Source organism: Lithobates pipiens, unplaced genomic scaffold, assembly GCF_037356315.1.
Source record: "Lithobates pipiens isolate NorthernLeopardFrog02 unplaced genomic scaffold, aLitPip1_a1.2 Scaffold_8, whole genome shotgun sequence".
Classification (NCBI taxonomy): Eukaryota; Metazoa; Chordata; class Amphibia; order Anura; family Ranidae; genus Lithobates; species Lithobates pipiens.
This window is the reverse complement of record NW_027507903.1, coordinates 359038063-359065737: the sequence shown is the minus strand read 5'-3', so window position 1 is coordinate 359065737 and position 27675 is coordinate 359038063. Positions and strand designations below refer to the sequence as shown.

General features: G+C 42.3%; 1 long non-coding RNA gene across 1 annotated transcript in view; it reads right to left on the bottom strand.

Moving 5' to 3' along the window:
* LOC143962644 (uncharacterized) overlaps positions 1–27675 on the bottom strand; it is an 838833-nt gene that overhangs the window by 234084 nt on the left and 577074 nt on the right. The window lies entirely within an intron of this gene.

Below are 27675 nucleotides of genomic sequence, written 5' to 3'. Positions count from 1 at the left end.
GTCAGTGACAGGATCCGCCGGCCCCCGCCAGTTACCATAGAGATTTCCGGTGGACTAGATCATCCCCGGAGTCTCTATGATCGTTCGGAGGCCGGGCGCGATGTTATGTTGTCAGGCATTCAAATTAACGGCGCCGATTTGGCAGGGAAGCCAGGATCATTTTTTTTTTGGGGGGGATCTTATTGACCCCATATCTCACTGTAAATATATGTCCGATCGTGCCATATTCCTATTACAAGGGATGTTTACATTTCTTGTAATAGGAATAAAAGTCATCAATTTTTATTTTTTTGTTGTGTCAAACTAAAAAAATAAAAATAAAATTAACAATAAAAAAAAATGTAAAGCGCCCCTGTCCCCGTGAGCTCGCACACAGAAGCGAACGCATACGTAAGTATCGCCGCGAACGTTAGAGCGAGAGCAATAATTCTAGCTCTAGACCTCCTCTGTAACCCAAAACATGTAACCAGTAATAAAATGTAAAGCGTCGCCTATGGGGATTTTTAAATACCAAAGTTTGGCACCATTCCACGAGCGCGTGCAATTTTGAAGCGTGACATGTTGGGTATCTATTTACTCGGCGTATCCTCCTCTTTCACATTATGCAAAAAAATTGGGCTAACTTTACTGTTTTGTTTTTTTTTAAGCATGAAACTTTGGCCTGGGCGCGAAGTGATTAAAATACTGAATAACTCAGTATTCTTAGCATCTAAAACATAGATGTGCTGTAGAAAAACATTATGCATAACTGACGTGCTTCTCAGATATTTAATACAAAATTGATGACCAATAGAAATAGTTAGATGTTGATTTATTGTAAGTATTCCCTGATAGTAAGGTCCAAAACTTTGTTGGCTGACAAAGTGAGGGAACATTGGAGAAAGTTCTGACTGGTGATACGTTAACACATACCTCCAAAACAGTGATCTCCTCAAAGGTAAACATGATGAAAATTAGACATTTCTATTGAACTTTTTATAAAGTAAAGCAGTAGAAAAAAATGCATTACACGCCATTCCTTTTGAATGCCCAGTATAGACTTTTTCAGATTTAATGGGACTTGTTTTAAAACTGTTTGCAAGTCCAAAAGTTTGCATCTCTAAAATCTATATTTTTTGGTACGGGGAATGTGTTTGTGCCATTAAAATTTTGCTATTATTACCCAAATGATCAAATTACTTTTTTTTTATTACCTATGCAATTATTATCAATTGAGCTACAGACACAAAGGGGTTTATTTATTAAAACTTTAGCATGAGAAATCTGGTGCAGCTCTGCAGAAAACCCAATCAGCTTCCAGATTTCATTGTGAAAGCTTAATTGAACAAGCTGAAGCTACAGTAGAAGCTGATTGGCTACAGCCTACCAGTCACAGCTATACCAGATTCTGAGTGCAACTGTTTTGGTAAATCTCCCCCGAAGTGACACATACAAAATGGTCAACATTGGCCAAGTACCCTATGTGGACCAGCTCTCTGACACATTCCTCAGAGGCACATAAGCAGAATATTCTATTTTCTAGGTATAATTACTAATAATTTTTCTTAAGGCTACTGATAATACCTTGCAATGATTATAGGTGTGTAGAAGAAACACTCAGAAACAGGGGGAGGGCATACAAATTCTATGCAAATAGTGTATTGAGTGGAAATTGAATCTAGGACCCTACTGCAAGCAGCTGATAACTTTAGCATTTTTCATAGTAAGGAATACTGACCTAATTCTACTATATTTTAATCATGACTTTAAAGACTAAGCTAACATTAAATATACTAATAATTATTATTATTATTTGTGACTGAAAAGTATTAAACAAAATGTACATGATGTTTCAGTAGGGCATCATGTATTGCGGTTATATATATTTTTTTTTTTTTTTTTTTTTTCTGCGGTTATATTTTTTATTCTGATTTTGTTTTAAGGTAAGGAATTTTCTCTACAAAACCTGCTAAAGTGTCACATATTATACAATCTATTGTAAATTTAAATATGCTTTGTTTTTTTTGTTTTTACATCATTGCTGGATGCTTATACATTTGAAAAGGCTACGATTAACCTTAAGATTATTCCAGGTCATGGGGCCTTCTTATATTTTTGATTTGTTAATGCCCTACAAATCATATGATTATAAATCCTCTAAGCAGGATTACTTGCTTCCATTCAGTTTAATCTTGAAATCTCTAAAGCAGTTTTCTTTAGTAACTACGGTATGTGTTTACAGACAGTGGAGCCAGTCTCCTCACTTCTTTAATTTTTGTAATATCATCTGAAATGATAATAATCCCTGTCTCCTTCCCAGGCCACATGCGGGTCATTTATACATTTTTGCTTGCCCAAATTTAAATAGTTACATTGGAACTCCAAGTCAAAGTAAGAAACTCTCAAATACAATAAGAATCACTATTTTCACTTGCCACATTTTGTTGCTAAGGAAACACATATTTATATTGATTCCCTAAAATACCTAAATTGGGGCAGACATACAGCAATAACCAATTGCATATCATTATTGCTTTGTAGGAAAATAGTGATTTGCATCTTACTGCTCTGACTTAATTTGTGAACTCAGCACAGTCAATACCCTTTCAATGAAACAGAATGTATTGCTAAGCAAAAGCTTTTCAGAAACTAAAAGGGAATGCAACAACCTTTTCTGTGTTGTTAAAGAGATACTTTTTTTTGAATTAAGTAAAAAACAGTACTTGGTTTTAATAAAGATGAGGCAAAAGATGTCCACTACCAAAAGAGTTTTGTAGTCTTAAATATATATACATATTGTAATTTAAAGTTATGAAAATTTACCTTTCAATCTGCAGCTGCTGTAATTTTCTGTAATATGGTAAATAAATGTCAGGTCTTGCTTGTGTGATTGGCTCATCTATTTTCCCAGGAGTCTGTACTAAGATACAACAGTCAAAATCTCCCTAAGGGTTAAAGGGATGCAGGTGCAGTGCTCACAATAGGGAAACCATTTTTGGATCAGAGATGGAATCCAAAGTTGGGTGCTCTAGATCAAATGTCCTCCATCCTCCATTAAATGTAAAAATAAGCAAAAGACCTGACAGAGATGACTTTTAATACTAAAGATACAAAACATTCTATCAATCTTTTGCTAATCTTCTGTTGACATTCTCTAAAATATAACTTTTATCTAAGGGTCTCTCTTTTGCTCCTCTTTACCATTTTAGCATAGTTACAACATAGCTGGATGTCAATATGTTTGTACATAATATCCTATTGAGAAAGCATTATTTTTCATTCTGGTGGACTCATCTGGGTTCTCTCATGTAGTTAATTCTAATGACATAGACTTTACTATTACCTCTAATTTTCAGGACCTGGTTGCCAGGTCTGCCCTCCAGTCTGACTTGATGGGTGGTATGTACAGTATAGGTTCAGACAGTATACATAGAAACAATAAATATTTTTATCCGGTACACACTAGGAGCATGGCAGTAGAGATGTTCCAGAATCTAGTGGAGATAGATTTTCTTGGTTTAAAGGAGAGGTCGGCAACTGCTTCCACCCCTGTCAGAGATCATTTAAATAAATCTGAAAGACAAGCCCTTCTACGGCCCAAATTGTGTAAAGATATAGTGATACGTGAGGCTGACAAGGGTGGAACAGTGGTTGTTCTTATTTCTGAGGATTACAGAGTTGAAGCATTACATAAGCTTAGTGACACTTGTACATATTGCTTATTTAAAACAGATTTTACCTTAATTATCTAAACGACTGTTTTTGAACACGGGGGAAGAGATGGAGTGTTAACCCCTAAGATAGCGTATTTCCTGAATGTTAATTTTCCAGTAGCTCCAGTTTTCCATCATTTACTCAGAATACAATCCATTCTCCTAGTTTTTCAAACATTTGTTTGAAAAACTAGGAGAATGGGTTGATAAATACCTGCAACTGCTTGTTGCAAGATTACCAGGTTACATTAAGGACACCTTATCGATATTAGCACATGTTCAGGACATTGACTGAACATGACATTGACTCTTTTTCATGGGTGACTTTGGACGTTAAGGGCCTTTATTTATGTATTCCCCATGATTTAGCGCTAGATGCTTTGAAATTCCATTTGCACCATTATAGTATATATGCTGCTGAATGGTTTTACATGTGCCGTCTGCCCCATAGCAGAGATACTGCAATAGGGTGGCTCTTGTGTGCAATGATTCCACACTTCCATCTGCAGGGGGCATGCGCACCAACAGTGGGTCGCTTCTGCTGTGATTAATCACAGCAGGAACAGTTCTGTGGGTGCCGGGCACTGGATGTTCTCCAGACCTGCCGATCATCAGTAAACCACACAGAACTGAAATCTGTCCATGCAAACAATGCAGATCTTCGTTCTGACAGGGGGAGGGGTAGCTTTTGTGTTCCTGAAAAGCAGGAACAAAAATCCACCTTTTTTCCCTAGTAAAAGCACCTAACACAGTACACAAAAACACTGGCTTGGCACACAGTTATCCCCTTTGTATCACATTCCCCTATACAGTAATTTGTTGATTGGCACCATTACTAGTATAAAAAAAAAAAACATAAACATATACCATAGTTTATAGATGCTATAATGTTTCGGAAAACAATCAATATATGCTTACTGAGATTTTGTTACCAAAAACATGTAGCAGAATACATATTGGCTAAAATGTTTCAAGACATTTGACTTTGTACACTTTTTATTTGGGTATGTTTTATAGCAGAAAGTTAAAAAAAATATTGTTTACTTTTTTTTTTTTATTTTGTTTATAGCACAAAAAATAAAAAACACAGTGGTGACCAGTTACTACCAAAAGAAAGCTATATTTGTGTAGAATTACATAAACTTTATTTGGGTACAATGTTGCAGAACCGCACAGTTGTCAGTTAAACTAAATCAGTGCTGTATCTGAAAAAAATTGCGTGGTCATGAAAGGGGGGGGAGGGTAAATCATTTAAAGGTTCTTTTTTGGAGAATTCAAGGAGTTTCTAGTTTTGTCAGGCAAATTTCTACTAGAACACAGTTATTTCATTTTTGATCAGATTATCTGCAGTGTAGGGGTGCCTCTATGGGTGCCAAGTTTTCCCTATCTTTGGCTAACGCGTACATGAGTTTATGGGAGTAAATATACTTGTTTTCCAACCTCAATCAATGTGCGGGTGCCAAAAGGTGGTATAGCAGATAATTGGTGACCTGGTATTAGTTTGGGACACTGCGGATACAGTTTTACTGTCTGTTGTTTCTTACATCAATAACAACCATTTAAATCTGGTATTCTTCCACCTTTCACAAAGAATGTGCTGATAATTCTCTTTGGGCGACAAGCTGTCATCCTACTCATAGTATACAATCTATTCCTGTGGAGGAATATATTGGAACCAGACAGAATTGCTCTATTACAGACAGCTTTTCAAAGTAATGTGACATTATTATTTCTACACTTAAGGAACAGGGTTATATGGAGTAGCGTGTTAACAGGGCTATTCCTATAGCCTCTCAGAAGGACAAATTGGCCCTTCCTAATAACAAGAACAACAAGAGAAATAACAACAAGGAAGTGGGGTCCAAGTCAAATAAAGATAACCCTGTCACTTTTGTCATCAGGGTATAATAATACTTGCCCTTTTTATCTACGGACAAGGAACTTGTCCCCGTTCTCTCTAGTGGCTGTAGGTTTTCCAGCCAGTGTGCTATTACCCTTGGCAGCATATTGTCCCCTAGTCTATTTCAACAATCTTGTCATAAGAACACTTGGCTTCATACCAGTGATTCTTTTGGTTGCGGCTTAAAAACTTGCCACTATAGTGACAAGCACAGTAAAAATAATAAAACCGTTGTTTCCCATTCCCCTGGTAAAGAGTTCACTATTTGTAACATTATCAATTTTAATACTAAAAATGTGGTGTATGTTGAATGTACCATGTGCCCACTTCAGTATGTGGGGTGCACCTCTAGATCCTTTCTGGTCAGGATTAGTGAACATTATAATGGTGCTACTTATACCAGTGACAAGAATGTATCTAATGTCTTAAGACATTTTAAACATGTACATGCTGGTAACATGAGATAATTTGTGTTTAAAGCAGATTTTTAAGCACTCCTCGCCCCCTTATATGCCACATTTGTTATGTAATTTTTTTTTGGGGGGGTGGGGGCTTCATTAAGAGGGGGGACTTCCTGTCCCACTTCCTCCTTCCACCCAGGCACCACCAAGGCGACTCCTTCTTTTGCCTTGGGCGGCCCCTCCCTCTAGGCGATCTCCTGGGACACGTGACAGGTCCCAGGAGATCGCTAGTCCACTCCGGGAGTGCAGCGTGACTCGCACATGCCCGGCCTTTAAGCTGAAAGCTGTCACAGCCCGATGGCCAGAGTGGCAATCGAGGCACCAACGGAGAGAAGGGGGAGAGGAGCGATGCTCTATTTGGCCACATCACTGGACCGTGGAACAGGTAAGTGTCTGTTTATTAAAAGTCAGCAACTACACTTTTTGTAGCTGCTGACTTTTAATAAACATAAAAAGCCTGTAACTCTGCTTTAATGGTTAGAAAATAGGTTAAGAGATCCCCCCATGGGGGTGATATCCACCGTAGGCTTCTCAAAAGAGAGGTATGGTGGACTTTCACCCTTGGAACCAGAATTCCTGCTGGTTTAAATTGCAGATGGAATGTACAGTAGAACTATTTTTTGAAATAATGCCATACATAGTCATGCTAGCCCTTCATACCACTTGTACCTGTAGGGAATGTGGACATTACTTAATTAGTTCTTGTTATTTTCCTCTAGGTACAGACATTGATTATGACACCAACAGAGACTGTAGTCATGGCACAAGAGATGATCAGAGATTGCATTCATGGCACAATAGATGTTTAGAGATTGCATACATGGCACGAGAGATGGTCAGAGACTACACACATGGCACAAGAGATGGTCAAAGACTGCACTTATGGCACAAGAGATGGTCAGAGACTGCATACATAGCACAAGAGATGGTCAGAGACTGCATACATGGCACAAGAGCTAGTCAGAGACTGCATACATAGCACAAGAGATGGTCAGAGACTGCATACATGGCACAAGAGATGGTCAGAGACTGCATACATGGCACTCAAAATGGTTAGAGACCGCATACATGGTGCAAAAGATGGGCAGAGACTGGGGGCATGTCACAAGAGATGGGCAGAGGCTGGGGGCATGTCACAAGAGATGGGCAGAGACTGCATACATGGCACAAGAAATGGGCAGAGACTGCGGGCATGGCACAAGTGTTGGGCAGAGGCTGCATACATGGCACAAGAGATGGGCAGAGACTGCATACATGGCACAAGAAATGGGCAGAGACTGCGGGCATGGCACAAGTGTTGGGCAGAGGCTGCATACATGGCACAAGAGATTGGCAGAGACTGCATACATGATACAAGAGATGATCAGAGTCTGCATACATTATACAAGATATGAGCAGAGACTGGGAGCATGGCACAAGAGATGGGCAGAAACTGCATACATGGTACAAGAGATGGGCAGAGGCTGCAGGCATGGCACAAGAGATAGGCAGAGACTGCGGGCCTGGCACAAGAGATGGGAGTAGACTGCGGGCATGGCACAAGAGATGGGCAGAGACTGTGGGCCTGGAAAAAGAGATGGGCATACACTGCGGACATGGCACAACAGATGGGCATAGACTGTGGGCATGACACAAGAGATGAGCAGAGACTGTGGGCATGGCACAACAGATGGGCAGAGACTGCATACATGGTGCAAGAGATGGTCAGAGACTGCATACATGGCACAAGAGACGGGCAGAGACTATGGGCATGACACAAGAGATGGTTGGTCCAGAGAGTGTGGGCATGGCACAAGGGCAGGACTGGTACCATAATAATTCACAGCCAGATTCTGACACCATAAAGCTTGAAGCAGTTTACTTGCACTACCTTCCACAGAGATGGTATGATGAGATCTTCATATGTGGTAGTACATGTGCCACTCACACTCCTCCTGGGCCTTCTGCTGGCCTTGGCCACTCCCCCTGATCTCACTCGGCTCCATGCTACTCCCCTTGGTCTCACTCAGCTCCAGGCTCCTCCTCATCTCACTCCACTCCATGCTCCTCCCTGGGCTCCCTTTTATATTGCACACTCTCCAGTTCAGCGATGGTCTGTGCATGCTGCTGAACTAGAGGCGTTTCTGTGACCCTCTTTCTGCTACTGTAGCTGATCCAGTGATCCTCCCCTCGAGGGCTGAAGGGGCAGGGCGGTGTCTTCCAGCTGAGGGTGTCTCTCTCTGCCTTCCATCTGGAGGACTACAATTGCAGGCCTACAATATAAAACGCCAAATTTCCATGCAAAATAATTGTACCGCTTTCAGCACCTAAAATCAGAAATAATCATACAGCCAGGGAGGTTAAATACCATCACTAAAGTCAGCCTTCTTTCCAGAATTTTTTCCATTTAAAGTGCACACAAAAGAGGGGGAGAAATTCCACCCAAGAAGAGCAGTGAGAGAACCGTTGCTAGATTATATCAAGTAAATTTTATTATATATCAAAAAAGACCACTATAATAATAATACACAGCAAACAGGGATCAAAGTCACAATCCACAACCAGTTCTGGATCTACAATGGTGAAGATGTGTGTAAGAATGTGTGCAGCTGCACATCTCCCCCGTTTTAATTAGACAACGCTGTCTCATTTTAACTGTTGTGGATTGTGACTTTGATCCCTGTTTGCTGTGTATTATTATTATAGTGGTCGATATATAATAAAATTTACTTGATATAATCTAGCAACGGTTCTCTCACTACTCTTCTTGGGTGGAATTTCTCCCCCTCTTTTGTGTGTTATGGTTTAAGATCAGGGGAGATACCTTTTCTGACCTTTACAAAAAAATATAAAAAATCTGCGCTTAGTAACAAAAAAAAAAAAAAAAAAAAATTAAAAGAACAGCAGCTGAACACTATAACCAAGATACTAGGCACAACAAAACATAAAAGATAAAAGTGCAGCGCTTAACCTATGAAAATAAAAATGTGACTTAATATAAAAATTTATAAACTTTGGCAAAAAAACAAAATAATGAAAATCAAAATATTAGTGAATCCAAATACAGTGAAAATCAATAGTGAAAAAGTATTTTCAAAAGTTAATTATCAAATAAAGAACCTTCATCAGTAATCCAAAAGTCCAATACATTTGAAAAAAAAAATTTGTGAAAAAATTCAAAAAGTGTATAGTAGGGCTACACAGTATAAATAATGTCCTATGTGAATGAACAAACCAAAAATGTGGTTGATCATTGTTTGTTCAAACAAAAAATAGTGCTTGACCACGTGGACCCTTCACTGCTATAGGTCAGTAATGAATGGAGGCTTACCAGATCAACGGTCGGTATACGCAAATACGGTCATCCAGACTCGGAGTCTCGGAGTATCATATCATTGTAAAGATCAATTAACATTGCATCAGTGGAGGTTGGCAACTGATGTCTGTAGCAGTTGAAAGATGATCAGTTTGTGGCAGGGTCTTCAACCCAAGGTTTTAACAGTCCTTGTTAAATCTTTTAGCAACCGCCAGCAGCTCTCCAAGGCAGGTGTATTCACCAACTTCTCCAGGAGAAGTTGGTGAAAAGTTGGTGAATACACCTGCCTTGGAGAGCTGCTGGCGGTTGCTAAAAGATTTAACAAGGACTGTTAAAACCTTGGGTTGAAGACCCTTCCACAAACTGATCATCTTTCAACTGCTACAGACATCAGTTGCCAACCTCCACTGATGCAATGTTAATTGATCTTTACAATGATATGATACTCCGAGACTTTTGAGAGGACCAGAACGGACTTGGTGACTACGAGACATCCGAAGGTGTGGGTTGTCTTCCGGCTTCCTGTATCGAAACGCCTACGTATTCGCAGCCGCGCAGACTGGCTCACGAGAGGATTCGAACTGATTCGGTGATTGTGGAACATCTGAGGGACTGGGTCGTTTTCCAGCTTTCCGCATCGAACCGTCTGGATGACCGTATTTGCGTATACCGACCGTTGATCTGGTAAGCCTCCATTCATTACTGACCTATAGCAGTGAAGGGTCCACGTGGTCAAGCACTATTTTTTGTTTGAACAAACAATGATCAACCACATTTTTTGTTGTTCACTCACATAGGACATTATTTATACTGTGTAGCCCTACTATACACTTTTTGAATTTTTTCACAAATTTTTTTTTCAAATGTATTGGACTTTTGGATTACTGATGAAGGTTCTTTATTTGATAATTAACTTTTGAAAATACTTTTTCACTATTGATTTTCAATATTGATTTTCACTGTATTTGGATTCACTAATATTTTGATTTTCATTATTTAGGTTTTTTGCCAAAGTTTATAAATTTTTATATTAAGTCACATTTTTATTTTCATAGGTTAAGCGCTGCACTTTTATCTTTTCTGACCTTTGTTGGTCTAGAATTAAGTTGCTGATTAATTTAATAATCAATGATGTTTAATTATCATTAATAATATTGGTTGATCCGGGTACTAACCTTATTGTTTTTGGGATTTTACATTCAAAGTGGCAAACATGAACTCAAAATAAATTAAGCTGTAATTAAGACGGCTTTCACACCAAGCTGCCCATAGCGTTGACGGTAAAACGCCGCTATTTTTAGCGGCGTTTACCGTCAGATTTGCAGCACATTTCAGCCGCTAGCGGACGCTTTTACCCCCGGTAGCGGCCGAGAAAAGGTTAAAACCACCCACAATACGCCGCAATAGCAGCGTTTTGCCAGCGGTAATGCAGCGCTGCTCCATTGATTTCAATGGGGGAGCAGCGGTGGAGGAGCGGTAAACACACAGCTCCTTCACCGCTCCAAAGAAGCTGCTGGCAGGACTTTTCCTGACGTCCTGCCAGTGCACCACTCCAGGGTGAAAGCCAGAGGGCTTTCACACTGAAATGAATGGAGCAACAGTTTGAGGGCAGATTGCAGGCGCCATTTCTAATGCTATAGCACCTGCAAAATGCCCCCGGTGTGAAAGGGGTCTTAATGGGGATGATTTACTAATTCTGAAGAGTGCAAAATCTGGTGCAGTTCTGCATAGAAACCCACCAGCTTCAAGGTTTTTTTGTTGTCAAACCTTTATTGAACAAGCTGATGTTAGATGCTGATTGGCTACAATGCACAGCTGCACCAGATTTTGTACTCTCCAATTTTAATAAATCAACCACACTTTCCTTCATAAAGCTTGATGAACGTTAAAAAATGAGTACATTTTAATGGTCCATTACTAGGTTGTATACACTCATGGGATAATTGGAAATGGCAGTGCTAGATGCAGCATTGTGAGCTACACTTTGGGAGATATTTACTAAAACTGGTGCACACAGAATCTAGTAAAGTTATGTATAGTAACCAATCAGCTTCTAACTTTAGCTTGTTCAATAAATCTTGGACAATAAAACCTAGAATCTGGTTACTATGGACAGCTGCACCAAATGCTGTGTGTGCCAATGTCAGAAACCCCCTCCCCCCTATGTATTACCAACTACACGACTGGTGTTTGTAATCCTCTACCACTGATGTGAGATACAAAGAAAGAAATCTACAATATTAATGTGTCTGGGTTCTTTGAAGTGTGGCTGCTAATAATTAACCTTCTGGAAAAAATAAATGAATAATACGTACTCTTCTACATGCGGTTATGAATTTGGAATTGTTGCAGTTGTCTATTTTTGCAGGTGGTGTATCCTAATATATCATATTCCTATAATGGGATAATACAGTATTGTTTTGCAAATAAGAAATTTCCACACAGTTATAAGAACACAGATGCAAAAGCTGGAAAAGGCATGCTTTGTAAAAATAGATCTTTAATGTTAGTATGGTCTAACATACTGTAGTTCTTAATTGGTTTATATATCATTTTAATATTTTTATAAAAACAATACACATAGAAACATTTTAAATCAACAGTATGTGGGTACCTTTAAAAGTCAATTTCTTTATCTTGTTTCTTTAATATTAAAAGATTAATTTCAAATTGGAAATGCGTGCCAATTCAGTAAGAGCCGGTTCACACAGCGGGCGATGCGAGGCGACACGACTCGCCTCGCCTCGCTCTCGCAAGTCGCCCCCATTCTGTACAATGGAACCGTTCTGAGAGGAGCGACTCGAGTCGCTCCGACTCAGAAAAAAGGTTCCTGTACTACTTTTGGGCGACCTCGGGGCGACTTGCATTGACTTCTATACAGAAGTCATCTGCAAGTTGCCGCTGAGGTCGCGGCAGGTCGCGGCGAGGCAAGTCTGAGTCGCCTCGCCTCGCCTGCAGTGTGAACCGGCCCTAAAACTGAAGAATTTTGAAGAATTTGCTGGTTGCTGTCTGCACACAATTTTTGTTTAACAATGTTTTTATTAACCACTTTCAGACTGGACCATTTTGCTGGCTTAAGACCAGAACACGTTTTGCGATTCGGCACTGTGTCGCTTCAACTGACAATTACGCGGTCGTGCGACGTGGTTCCCAAACAAAATCGATGTCTTTTTTTTTCCCACAAATAGAGCTTTCTTTTGGTGGTATTTGATCACCCCTTTTTATTTTTTGCGCTATAAACAAAAATAGAGCGACATTTTTGAAAAAAACTCATTATTTTTTACTTTTTGTTATAATAAATATCCCCCAAAAATATATTAAAAAAAAACATTTTTTTCCCTCAGTTTAGGCTGATACGTATTCTTCTACATATTTTTGGTAAAAAAAAATTGCAATAAGTGATTATTGATTGGTTTGTGCAAAAGTTATAGCGTTTACAAAATAGGGGACAGTTTTATGGCATTTTTATTAATAATTTTTTTTTACTAGTAGTGCGATCAGCGATTTTTATTGTGACTGCGACATTATGGCAGACACATCAGGCATTTTTTACACATTTTTGGGACCATTGTCATTTATACAGAAATCAGTGCTATACAAATGCAGTGATTCCTGTGTAAATGACACTGGCAGTGAAGGGGTTAACCAGGGGGTGGCAGTGTAGGAGTTAAGTGTTTCTAGGGGCGTGCTACTAACTGTGGGGGGCTGGGCTTTGTGTTAGTGAACACTGATCTCTGCTCCAATCACTGGAGCAGAGATCAGCGTCACTTGTTGCTAGGCAGAACGGGGAGATGCTGTTTACAATGGCATCTCCCCGTTCAGCCTCCCCATGAGAGGATCGTGGGTATCCCCATGACAATTGAGTCCGCGGGACCCGTGACCGGATTCACGGGGGTCCCGACCAGCATGCGAGCTTGCCGCCGGTGGCGCGCACATGATGGCAGGGCGGCATATAAAAATGGAAGTACCTGTACACCAATATGCCTGCCCGTGCCATTCTGCCGACGTACATCGGCGGGTGCCGGTCGGGAACTGGTTAAAGTATAGCACCATGGCTAAGTGGGTTGCACCTCTGCCTAGCAGCACTATGGTTGTCGGTTTGAGTCCCAACCATGGCACTACCTGTCTGGAGTTAGCATGCTCTCCCTGTGCCTGCGTGGGTTTCCTCCGTGTACTCTGGTTTCCATCTACACTCCAAAGAATTGGCTCCTGTCTAAATTGACCCTAGTATGTATGAATGTGAGTTAAGGACCTTAGATTGTAAGCTCCTCGAGGGCATGGTCTGATGTGAATGTACATTATATGCATATAAAGTCTAAATTGATGGCGCTATATAATTACCTACAAAAAATAAGTATAAAAACATAAATTATAATAACATAAAGTATAATAAACATAAAGTATAATAACATAAACATTTAAATACCTGAAAATGAAAAAGAGATCTTATTAACATATTGTCTTAACATATTGTCTGAAAGCCAGAATACATTTGGTCAGAATTCAACTCTCCGTCCAACAATCACATAAAGAAAAACAAAAAGCATATGGCCAGCAAACAATAAAGTTGTGACATTTGAGATTTCATTGTATTTATAGTTGCATATCCTAATACATCTGCATAAATTAATTACTGTAGCATATATCATCAAGGTAGACCTGAACCTTATAGCAACCCATAAATAACAGAGAACCCTTAAAGAGATATTTAATGGTTAATATGATGACCAATATTCCCATTTGTGGTCAAATATATGTATGCATGGTGTCCATAACTGTATGGTATGTCCTCTCCATCAGTTTGATAGCTTCCATGGAGAGAAACACCTGAGACCAGGGCAAAGAGGGAGCCAGTTAGTCTGCATACAATTTGCTGATTACGTCTTAACAGTGAAGAACATCTCAGCTTGAAAAAATTGTTGGCATTCATATTTCCTCTTGCCCAATTGTGTCTTCAGGGATAACAACAAGGGTCAAGTTGTATCAAGGTTTCTGTGCATTTTTTTTACTCAACTTGTATTCAAATTATTAAATCTTTATAATCTTTCTTTAATCTATTGCACAGTCACTGGCATGAGCTACCAATGCTGTTGACATTGTTAACTGTGATTTGTCCTCTACATCAGACCAACGCACAGGTGAATTATGTTTTGACCTTTTTTGCCATACAATCAATGACAGCTGTATTTGTTACTGACAATGAAGTGACTGTGCTAGCTATTATAAAATACTTCCCTTGGCTTATTTCTAGGTCATGGTTATTTGGTCATGGTGATTTACAGAAATAGCAGGTCCTAAGCAAGGTTAGAATTAGGATTTCTTAGTTACCAAGGGCCAGAGCATAGATAGTGGAGGAATGAGAAATTACATTTGACAAGAATACAGGTATATTCTGGGATTTAAACAAATACATAGAAAAGTGACCAATGATTGTCCATAATACACACATTTGTTTTTAATATGGATGAAATGTTTGTGAATCAAGAACAATATTAAGCTGCTAGTCACTGATGACATCACAATGACAAAATGGGTAGGGCAGAGCTTTAATCCAGGATAGTAAGAAAGTGTCTACAAGTGAGCTACCAGCTTCTGTTACCTTTCCCCACAGTATGGCTACACTGACATGTGAGGGGAGGTGGCAGTTTGGTACTTATTTGTGCAGTTACTCTGGCTTCCTAATGTGAGTGTAATTTATTTTTTTATATCAATAAAATTTATTTTAAGGGTAATGGCTAGTACACACACTAAGTTGTTTTTCGTTCAACCCAGCAGGCTGAATGAAACAAAACTGAGGAGGTATCCATACTAACTATGCAATGTTAGTACATATATCTCCTTGCTGTGTTATTGTGCTGTGGCAGGGGGACACGCCCCCCATAACGCCCCCCATACCAGGACACACCAGTCAATGCTCGCAGCCATTGCCTGAGATTGCTGATTGGATGTTGATCGGCTCCTGGCTTTCCTGCATGCTTATTTGACAGAAGCTGGTTGTGAGATCAGCTTTGGTAGGACAAGCACCCATATACACATGGACCAAATTGAGGTTGGTTTCTACTCTGCCAGCTGATTTTGGCTGATATTTGGCCCATGTGTAGCTTTACATTTTGAAGTTTGAAGTGGAAAATCCTGTGACCTGCTCTGAATACATGCCTGACGAAGGGGTCCTGCGCGGCTCCGAAACGTTGCACCTTCCTTTGTGATGTGATCTTTTCCATTAAAACTTTTTGGACGAAAATTGACGATCCATGGTGTGCTGGCGAATATGTACGCTTGTTTGATGTTTCCACATGCACATGTTAATATATGTATAACTGTTTGATATGGCACACCATCGCTTTATTGTATAGAATATAAATTTATTAGGAAGCAAGGCAAACACCAGTAGAGTTTGGCTATATAAATCCTGTGTAATAATAATAATAACAACAACAATTATCCACCCTAGCAACTAATGCCCCGTACACACGAGCGGACTTTTCAACATCCAAAGTCCGAAGGACCGAGTCCGTCAGACTATCCGATCGTGTGTGGGCTGCAACGGACTTTTGATTCGCCAAAGTCTGACGGACTTTAGAAATGAAGCATGCTTCAAATTTTCCCGAAGGAACTCCGCCGGACCCGGTCCCCTTCGAAAACTCCGCTCGTGTGTATGCTACTCCGACGGACTAAAACCGACGCTAGGGCAGCTATTGGCTACTGGCTATGAACTTCCTTATTCGAGTCAGGTCGTACGTCATCACGTTCGAATCCGTCGGAGTTTAGTGTGATCGTGTGTGGCCAAGTCCGTTCGGCCGAAAAGTCTGTCAGAACTCCGTCGGAACTCCGGCGGAACTCCGGCGGAACTCCTTTGGAAGTCTGTCGGACATAAGTCCTCTCGTGTGTACGGGGCATAACTACCAGTGTTGAACATTCCAACTCTAAATTAATTCCTTCTCTTTCTGGGGAAAGCATATGGGGTGCTGTTGATAAAATGCCTGGGAACAGATTAGTGTAGGGTTTGTAAGCACTGGAATTTGAGGGTGTACATCTTAATGTGGTATTAAATCCACACACAAAAATGTAATCTATTGCAATGTACCAATTCTTAGATGTGGTGGTTGTATTCATTTTTGTTTTTAGTTTTTTTTCTTTAATTTTCATCTGCTAATTTCACCAGTTTTGTCTGTTATTTTTCAACGGGGAAGGGTGAAACATCCTCCTTAAAACCTCCCACCAATTTCTTCCTCCTCTCACTGCCTCTTATTTACTGCCAGCACCCCAAAATGCATTCTCATCACCAGACCCCCAATCTTCCTCCTTATCACTAGAATCCAACCCTTCTTATTCTTGTATTTTCCCTCTTTCTCCTGCTGCCATCTTGCATTCTACATGTGGCTGGGAATTTGTCATTTAATGACAATAGCAATGTATGATGGATCCATGGACAGCTTCTCTTTGTAAACAAAGCAGGGAATCTACCATTTAGTGCCACATAGTGCTACTACTGCTAAATTACAGATTCACATTGGTTTATTTTTGTGACTAAATATGGTCAATGACCCAGCATTCCTTTGTTTAGATCCAAAAGTTTGTGAGGATTCTCCTCTTTTTAAATGGGAGTAGGGGCAGGTAAACATCATTAGGAAAGGTGGGTGGTCACATCATCATGATTGACATCTATCTACATGGTAAAGTCTCCACAATTTGCCAGGCATTTTCTCCCCATGTTGAGGGGGAAAAGGACCTCATTCTTACATCAGATGCCCCACAAGAATGTGGGCTCTGCAGGGGGACTTCTGGAAGGCCCCTTTAGAATAAGTACCCCCCAGATATCCACCCCCATGTGAATCTACCCCTTGTTACTCATTCCCAAATGTAAATGTAAATTCAATGTCAATCATGTCATACTGCAATGTAGATTCTCAACAATCACAATGATCCCCTGACAGAGTATCCTACCAACAATAATCTGCTGCACCCAATAAGTTTTGCTTGCTGCTACTTCTGTTACAAATGACAGATTGCCAGCCAGCAGCTGTATGTAAATGAATTGGAATCCTGGGTAACACTATTGACCAAATATAATCATGATCTCATTTGTTCATCAAAGATCCCTGTATGTTTTTTTTTTTTTGTACTAATCTTAGTGCTATTGCTGCATTATTGCTAACACTAATACCACTAATGCCACATACACACGTAGCCGACTATCCGACGGACTTAGACTGATGGACTTCCCGCCAGACTGTCCGTTGGACTTTCCGAACGGGCTACTTGCCCACACACAGCACTTTTTCAGCGGACTAATATGGCGTACTAAGTCCGCCGTACTATCCGCCCTACTTTTGAAATGAACGGACTTGCCCACATGGGGAGGAAAGTCCGCTCATTTCGCGGAGGAAAGTCCGCTCAAAACACAACACACAAGATAAAATAATTTATTGCACAGCTCCGGGGGTCTTCCGTCTTTGGGGGTCTTCTCGCCATACTCCTCCGCTATCTTCTTGTAGCTCTTTTGCTAGCGGAGGAGCCCGGCATTCTTCTTCGTTGCCGCGGCCTCTTCTTCTGACTTCGGGGGTCTTGTCCCCCTCTTCGGTTCTTCTGCCGGGCCACCGCACCTTCTTATAGCTCTTTTGCAGGCGGTTACCCGGTCTTCTGTCGCCGCCGCCGCCGCCGCCTTCCGTTCTTCTTCTTCTTCTTCTCCTGGAGATGTTGACTCAAAGCTCTCTCCGGCCGCAATGACAGGGACGCGCTGCGCGGGGACTTATATAGGGACAAGGGGTGGTGTCATCGGTTGATGTCACATGGGTTGATGTCACATGGCGACATTGCCAGCATCCTCCGGGACTGTGACATCGTAAGGGGCGGGGTCACCATGTGACATCAACCCATGTGACATCAACCGATGGCACCGCCCCTTGTCCCTATACTGAAACTGAGAGAGATTGAGTTGTAAGATAAGCATTTTGGAGCATTTGTAGGTCTGACCTTAGGGGGATTGTAGGTGGGGGGGGGGGGGGGCGTCCAGTCCCCCAGTCCCAGTACGATGGGCAGATAGATTGGTCAGAGCTGAGAGATTTGCATTTGGAGGAGAGAAGTTGAAAGGTGGCATAGACCATGACTCAGGTAACCCTATTTTTGGTTTCCAAGATAAGGAGCTGTGGTATTTTCCAGGCCTTTGCAATGTTTTGCTTCACTGCAGTTGTAGCCTGCAAGAGTAGCTTTTAGGTAGGTTACATTGGGAGGTTTCTTATTGAATAGAGCAAGGGCTGGGTCTGGGGCTATGGTGTTGCCAATAAGTGTGGAAATGATATGGAAAATGTCGGACCAGTATGATTGGGCTCATGGGCAACTCTACTAGATATGAAAGTTCCATTGTCCAGGCAACCTCAGAAACAAGCAGGAGAGTAGAATGGAAGATATGTGGCTATACAGAAAGGGACAAGGTACCAGTGCATTAATACTTTGTAATTTGCTTCAGAGGCCACAACAGTCTGTGCATCTGATTTTGTGACAGCCCAGATGTTGGACTAATCTGTAGCATCCAGTTTTAGGGTGAGGTCAGATTTCAATTTGTTTACGTAGTGTAGAGATATGTGTGGTGGTGGGTCTACCAGTTGTAAATAGAAAGAAGAGATCATGCCCCGTGAATGGGGATTTTTCTTGCAAATACGTTCAAAGTTTGATGGGTAGTGAGGAATCCATGCTTAGGCATGAGGGCAAAAAATATTTAAGTTGGAGGTAGCGGAAAATTTTGGAATTAGGAATTCCGTACGTTTCAAAAAGTGTGGGGAATGTCTTAAAGGTGTCAGGGGTTGTGAATTTATGGGCTCGGATTAGGTTGGCTGCAGACCACTGATTAAAGGAGGAGGGAGATGTCCATACTGGATAGAAAGCAGGATTGTGTAGATAGGATAGAAGAGGGTTATGAGGGGATTGGAATATGAATTTAGTTTTGAGATTATCCCACAACCATAAGGAGTGGCATGTGACTGGGGTCCTTCACTGTCCTTTGATCACATGGACGAAGCCACATTAGGTTAGCTACAGAGATCACACTCTACGGGTTTCAGTGCTACCCAGAGAGGAGTTCAGTGGGAGGCGTGATATTTTGGTAATTAGGCAAATTGGTACTTTGTCAGTTTTACCACGGCGGATATGCTGCAGACAGCAACATTGCTGTCAATAGCAGATATATTTAAAGGTGCATACTGCCGAGCGCTTTATATTTTCTGCCTATTTGAGTATTCATGCATGGAAATTATGCTAAACAACTTCTAACATGCATACAGTATATCTCAAGTCTGTATTTAGATTTTTTTTGAGATAAGGGGTTGGTAGGGGGTTAGCAGTATGTCATTTTGAAGTGTTTTTGTGCACTTTGTTTTGACATACATATTCAACTTTTAAAACAATATAATATGGTACTGTAAAAGAAGCACACACATTATGTTAAACTTTTTTGTTTTGTTTTAAAAGTAAACATTTCTTATATCTGTTGTGGCTCTTACTGTTCAATTCACACCTATAACCACTGGTTAAAAAATTTGGTGTTGCACCCAAAGCTATCTGAAAAGTTTTATAATGAATGAGAATCAGATGATACTGATGTATTTAAGCCAAACAAATATTGTAACAGTAAAAAAAAGTACACATGCAAAATATGCGATACATGACATGTATTGCTGATGCTGTCCATGAGAATCATGCTGTTCTGTAACACCATATACATTTTAATCGCTTGGCACAGGCCCACCGTCAAATGACGGCAGGGCGGTGCAGCTCTTGTTCTGGGCCACTGTCATATGACGGTGGCACAGAACGGCCACTCTTGCGTGCTCGCGGGGGGCACGCGGCATGGCGATTGTGGCCACACTGTGTTGCTAGGACACGGTGCGACCCCGATCTGTGTAAAGAACCATGTCAGCGGCTCTTTAACCATGTGATTGGCTGTGTCCAATCACAGCCGGGCACATGTAAACACAGAGATGCTGGTAATTGGCTCTCCTCGTCTCACACTGACAGAGTGTGAGGAGAGGAGAACCAATCAGTGGCATCTCCTAACAGGGGGACAGCTAGGGAAGTAATCAGGGCACTGATCATCAGTGCCTTGATTACAATATATATAAATAAAGTGTAAAAATACCATGACCACCAATGCCAGCATACAGAGCCCACCAATGCCAGTGATCAGAGCCCACCAGTGGCAGCAATTAGTGCCCACGCTGCCCACAAATGCCACAAATCAGTGCCCAATAGCCATGCCAGTCAGTGCTGGCAATTAGTGCCCATCCCTGCTGTTCATCAATGCCTATCAGTGTCGCCCATCAGTGCTACCCATCAATACCACCTATCCATGCCGCCTATCCATGCCCACCAGTGCCACCTATCAGTGCCTGCCACTGCCGCCTAACAGTGCCCATCAGTGCCTCCTATCTGTGCTCATCAGTGCCACATATCAGTGCCACCTAACAGTGCCCATAAGTGTGGCATATTAGTGCCTCCTCATCAGTGCCCATAAGTGCCACCTCATCAGTGCCGACTTATCAGCATACATCAGTGAAGGTGAAAAATTACTTAGTTAATTTACTGACAGAAAAAAAGTAAAAAAAAAGTTTTTTTTCAAAATTTGTGGTCTTTTTTATTTTTTTGTAAAAAATAAAAACCCAGCAATGATTACATACCAGCAAAAGAAAGCTCCATTTGTGTGAAGAAAATGATAAAAAAAATTGTTTGGATACAGTGTAGTATGACCGCGCAATTGTGATTCAAAGTGTGACAGCGCTGAAAGCTGAAAAATGGCTTGGGCAGGAAGGGGGTGTTCGTGCCTGGTAGGCAAGTGGTTAAAGGCATCTCCCAAGCATATAGTTTAAAGGGTTGGTGTTTTTTTTTCTATGGGGCCTCAAAGTCACATTAAAAGGTGGACCCTTTCCTCACTGTTCAGTATTTCCTTACATTTTGTTTTGTCCCCCAGGCAATGCCCAGCTCCCCATTACCTTTTTTCCCTTAAATATTAGACTTGAAAATGGGCAGAATGTATTTTCATTGTTTTAATATATTTTTATTGAGAGAAAATGGTATTGTAAATGGGAAAGAAAAAGGAATAACAATGTTTATTAGCCAAGGCCTGAGAATACATTGACCATCCAAATTGCATACTGCCACATTCCTTTTAGTGCTTCAGCATCTGATAGACAAGAGATTAAACAAATAAAACATTCTATAATATTAGCTATCAATGCAAATTTTTTATAGAATAATAATAAAAAACGAGGGAAGAAAAAAAATGTATTTTCAAGCTTCACTCCCCACAGACTTCCATGAAATAAACCCTGACACATTTGCCACATATGTCAGACAAGTTTGCTGTTAAATAGGCCTTATTAGGAAAAAAAATCTTATCACGCACTAATAGGAATGAGTTGAACTGCCTTCAAATATGTTCAGATGGTGAACCCTATTAAAATCAATGCTGAATCCATTAAATAAAAAAATGCTAAGCTGAGCCCTAGATACCATCCTCTCCTATGTGAATGAGTTAAGGGAACTAATTGTAGTGTGTTTTGTGTGTGTCTATGTATATATATATATATATATATATATATATATATATAAAATATAATATAATATAATATAATATATATATTTTTTTGTGTATATGTATGTCCATGTATTTTATATGTTTATACATGGTGTTATATGTAGGCACTCAAAGACAAGTCCATTCTAGGCAGGCCACATTGAGATCTGTTAATCTAATGCGCATATCAAAGGAAATTTGTTGATGTTACTATGCAAGAATATAGATTAGGGATATAGGCATTCCATACAAGTCTGTTTGATGCCTCAAAAGGGTTTTAAGGTGGTATCTATTAATCTAATTGCGCATATTAAAGGAAACTTGTTGATGTTAATATGCAAGAATGCAAATTAGGGCAGTTTATGACTACAGCTGTTCACGGCTAGGGGGTCATCGTCTCTTACTCTGAAAAACAGAAGCAGATCAAAGCATTTAATGGAAACGGACAATCAAATTTCTCAGCCATTCAGTATATTGGGATATAACATCATCAGTCTTGTCTCAGTGTATGATTATGAAGGCACCAAGGTCTAGGAAACATGGAACTCTGAAGGCTAGGGATGAGCCAAACACCCCCCCGGTTTGGTTCACGCCAGAACCTGCGAACGGACCGAAAGTTTGCACGAACGTTAGAACCCTATTAATTACAATGGACGCGAACGTTCAAAATCTAAAGTGCTAATTATAACGGCCAATATGCATGTTATTGTCCTAAAAAGGGTTTGGGGACCCGGGACCAGCCCCATTGGACATGTATCAATGCAAAAACAAGTTTTAAAAACTGACGTTTATTTCTGGAGCAGTCATTTTAATGATGCATAAAGTGAAAAAAAAGGGAAATATTACTTTAAGTGCTCATGCACACGGACGTTTTAAAAAACTGGCTGCAAAGCTAGCTCCGATGCCTGGAAAAATTGTTGTTAAAAACTTGATTTTTACCGCGTTTTGCATTGGCGTTTTTGCGCGTTTTTGCGCGTTTTTTAGCGTTAGCGTTAAGTAGCTTTTTTTAAGAAACACATCTCTTGGCTATAGGACTCAGAAAACAAAGAAAATATGTTGCGCGTTTATGCGCGTTTTTGCGCGTTTTCCCGCGATTCGCGTTTTTACAGCTCTAGCTCCACGCCACGGAACGCACTGGTCCTGGTTTTTTTTTACAGCTTAAAAACGCCTATGCCATTTGCAGCTCAAAAACGTCTAGGTGGGCATGAAGCCATAGACTAACATGGACAGCCGTTTTTAAGCTGCAAAAAAAGCTCAAAAAAGCGGCTGTAAAAACGTCCGTGTGCATGAGGCCTAAATATTGTACCTGGGGGGTGTCTAAATTATCCCTGCACAAAATGAAATTTGTAAAGGAAAAAAAGCCATTTAAAACTGCTTGCGGCTATTAAAGCATTAATTAAGTAATTATAACTAATGTCTTGTCCTGGCAATATGGAGGAAAATCTTTGAGAAAAATGGCATGGCTACCCCATCACCCCCTACCCCAGCCCATTACCAGCCCCTTTCTGTCTTGTATGGATATTAAGGGGAACCCTGCACCCAAAATATGTTATGTTAATGTTAGGCAGATGCCTGTGTTGCACAAATGAACTACACAACACCAGCAACGAAGGGGTAGATTCAGGTGTATGCTGTGCAGGAGGCACACTACACTGACTGAATATTAGGTAGATGCCTGTGTTGCACAAATCAACTACAAAACACCAGCAATGGGGGGGGGGGGGGGGGTAGATTCAGGTGCATGCTGTGCAGGAGGCACACTACATCCACTGTAACAGCGCTAGGTTAGGAAGCAAAGCAAAGCTGACACTGTCCCTGCCTATCCTTCTCTCTATGAACGTCACAACACACTACACAAGGCCACAACGCTGGCGGCCTTATATAGTATGGGGCGTGTACTAAACCCCCTGAGCTATAATTGGCCACAGGCATCCAACCTGTGGCCAATTATGGCTCTCCCCGCTGCCGGCACTGTGATTGGCCAAGCATGCGGGGTCACAGTGCATGCTTGGCCAATCATCAGCCAGCAATGCACTGTGACTTGCGCAGTGCATTGTGGGCTGTTCGTATCACACGAATTTGATGCAAAGTTCTGTTTTCGACGAACAGACGATGTTCGATTCGAACATGGCTTTGAATCGAACACCGGGCTCATCCCTACTGAAGGCTAGTATTCGTATATATATGTAAGAAGGCCAGTATGGTGGCCTGAATTTATGGGAGGAGCCAGGGGGGTATTTAACCAGCCCGTTCGCCTGTGGTAGTTGTCGGTTTCCGGTGCGCAATACCACGTCACTAGGCCGACAGCGCGTGTTGATCACCATTGATTACCATTCGGACAAACGTCTCCCTTCTAGGAAGTCTCGCAGTGCTCGTGTTCCATCCGGTTTTGTACAATCTCGCTGGCTCGACTGCCACAGGTAGGGGTCTCGATTGACCTTCCTTTCCATATTTGTTTGAGGGTCGTAAAACCCAAAAATGTCATATCGTTCGTGATGATACCGGGTTGTTATCACTCAAAACGCACATGTCCGCATACGCCCTTCATTTCACGGGCGTCGTTCGGTAGATATTGCTTGTAATACTATGTTAGTAGCTGGTTGTCTAAATCTTGTTTGTCGTGTGCCGCAGTCATATCGTTGCCAGTCGTATCTTACGGCACAACGACTCGTGCCTCTGCCACAAGCTGGCTCACGTAGGCCATTTCTTCATTTCACCTGTCACTTACTACGCTCCGATTCGAATCCAGTTGCATAAACTAAATGCGCCGATTCGTCCCGGTGTGCCCCTAGGTACTCGGCCTCATTTCGGTACATGCTCCAGAGCCCGATCGTTCCAACCGTCCGGGTCTCTGTCATGGGGGGGGGGGTCATTTCACGTCACCTACTACGTTCGAATCGATACCAGTCGTCTTTTCAAATAAAAACGCACAGGTTCGACCAACGTATCCCAAGGATCTTGGCCTCATTTCAGTACATGCTCCAGAGCCCGTTCGTTACCATTCCAACCCGGGCCCTGTCATGGGAGTCATTTCACGTCACCTATCACGTTCGAATCAATACCAGTCGCTTTGTCAAAACGCACAGGTTTCGATCGACGTGTCCCAGTTTGCGTTGGCCTCATTTCGGTACATGCGCTAGAGCCCGTTCGTTGACGGTCGCGAGTCGCGTCCTCTCCGAGTCGTAGCTCTACCATGGGAAACATTTCACCCTCATCTAGTACGCCCGGTTCGAGTCCGATCGCATTCACTTGCATCGACTCGTCCGGACGGTCCCAGGTTTGTAGGTTTTTGGGCTCATTTCAGTGCATGCTCCAGAAATCCGGGTCGGTTCCAGCCTCAGTCCGTGGCCGGCCGTCCCAGGCCTCTGTCATGACAATAGTCCTTCAGTTCATTTCACTGTCACATTCCGCGCTCCGGTTCGAATCCAGTCGCACGATCGCATGCACCGATTCGTTCCGGTTCGCCCCAGGTTATTTCCCACATTTCAGTACGTGCTCCAGAGTCCGTGCTGTTGTCAGTCGTACTAGCGACACGACCAGTGGTGCCTCTGTCACGGCAACCATACTTCATCTCACGATCACTTATAGCGCCCCGACCCGAATCCAGTAGCATCTATGATGCATCGATACGGTTCGGCGTGCCCCAGAGGGAACAGCCACATTTCATTCATTTTTTCCACAGGTTGCCTGGCGTTCGGCCAAAAAAAAAAAAAAAAAAAAAAAAAAAAAGGAAACCCCAAAAGGAAAACAGAAAGTATGAGGGAAATAACGGCGCGATGACTTAGAAATTGTGGCGAAGAAATATCTACTCACCGGTGCACTTCAGTTGTGTTAGCCAGCCGCTTACGTCGCTTGTCAGTTTCCTTGTTAGGCTCCTTCAACAATTATCATCTGTTGTTTCTCTCTCCAGGTCAGTCTAACTTTAGCAGGTCCACCCTGCACCAGCTTGGACGTTATCTCCCAGGTAAAAAAAAACAAAAAAAAAACAAGAGGGCTAGGAGTGGAAAAGGCGACAGCGAGACGGACCGATACACATATGTATGTACGCTAAGGCACACGTCAATATATATGTGTATACGCGTTCGCTTCCGCCTTAGTACCCAGCAACAGGTGGGTTCACTTGGAAAATAGAGAAACAGTCTTGACTTTGTCATCCTTTATAGGTTCCGGTCGTCCATCTATCTTCCCCAAAGAGATAGGACATCACTCCTAGGACACGATCCATCAGGAGCCATGTCCCAGCTCGGCAGCGAAGACCTTACTGCCCCCCTGTCACCTCGCCCGCCTTCAGTGAGCGACAGCATACAGTCTTTCAGGGGCTGGACTATCCCTAGGCTGACAGCAGAGCTCAGACGCAGGGGCATCCCCTTCCCAGCCACAGCTAGGAAAGCAGAACTGTTTAGGCTCCTCTCTACCCCCCCAGCTACCGCCGGGCCTAGTACCCCGCCTCAGGCTACTCTGCAGTCCATCTCAACGGCCATAGGCCAACTACATGCCATGGTGTCGTCTCTATCCAGCTCGGTCACGGATGTTCAAACCAGAGTGACCCTCTTAGAAACACTCCCAGCCACAGCCACCCCGGTTCCGGACGCAGTCCCATCTCCACTACCAACAGGTACCGAAGGCACATGTCCCGTGGTCTGTCCAGCACATCTGGTGCCGGCCAGCATTAGGAAGGACATCTTGGACGGCAAGGATGTTAACCTTGCCTCCTTGCTCATTTCAGTACATGACCTGGCAGAGAATAAGGCTTACACCTGGGGGGATGTATCCGTAGTCCTCAAAGCTAAGGACCCCAGGCTGAACCGTAAACTATCCATCCCCGAGTTTACCCTAGCCTTTGGAACGCTGAGAGATGTCGTTTGCTCAGCCTCTCCTGCCAGGAGGGTAGAACTAGATTTGTATCTCCACACGGTGGTGGACCTGGGATACAAATATGCTGGCTTTGCTTTCTACGATTACCATCGTTCCTTCTCAGCGAAAGCAGCCGCCAAACTGGCACAGTTCCAGTCACCCACAGACTGGAGCCTTATGGATACGGAACTATTCTGCCGGCATTTTGCCGGCCTTCGTTCACCCCTGTGTGCCATCTGCCAGTCCTCCACCCATACCACTCCCTGGTGCGCCAACATACCGGCTAGTCGCCCAGTAGAGTTCCCCTCCACCTCTGCCGCAGCCCTAGGCCCATCAGGCTCGGCACCTAAGAACCAGGTGGACAAATTTGGACGCACGGTCCGAACCGTTGGGGGTGCGGCCATCTGCAATAACTTTAACTATGGTTCTTGCAATTACAGCCAGTGCCGTCTACTGCACATCTGCGTTATATGCCACAGGACACACCCCAGAAATTTGTGCGAGGTCAAAGCGCACAAAGGCTCTTGACTAAGCCGTATAGATGTGCTTTGCCTGGGCTTCTATCTCAACACGCACCCCACTCCTTCACTAGCCACCTTCCTCATCGGTGGCTTCACCTCAGGTTTCCACACCGGCCTCATCTCCCTACCCCACCAAACCCACGAGTGCAGAAACCTCCGCTCAGCAGCCTCTGACGAACAGGCCATCGACCTGCTGCTGCAGAACGAGGTGGATCGAGGCTTCGTCATAGGCCCCTTCACTCAGCCCCCCTTCAATATGTGGAGAGGCCCTATTGGGCTTGTCAAGGGCAAGTTTTCCAATAAAAACCGTTTAGTGTATGACCTGTCTGCGCCTCGTTCTTCTCACATTCCCAGCTTAAACTCCTTGATCCCTTCTGAGGAGTTCTC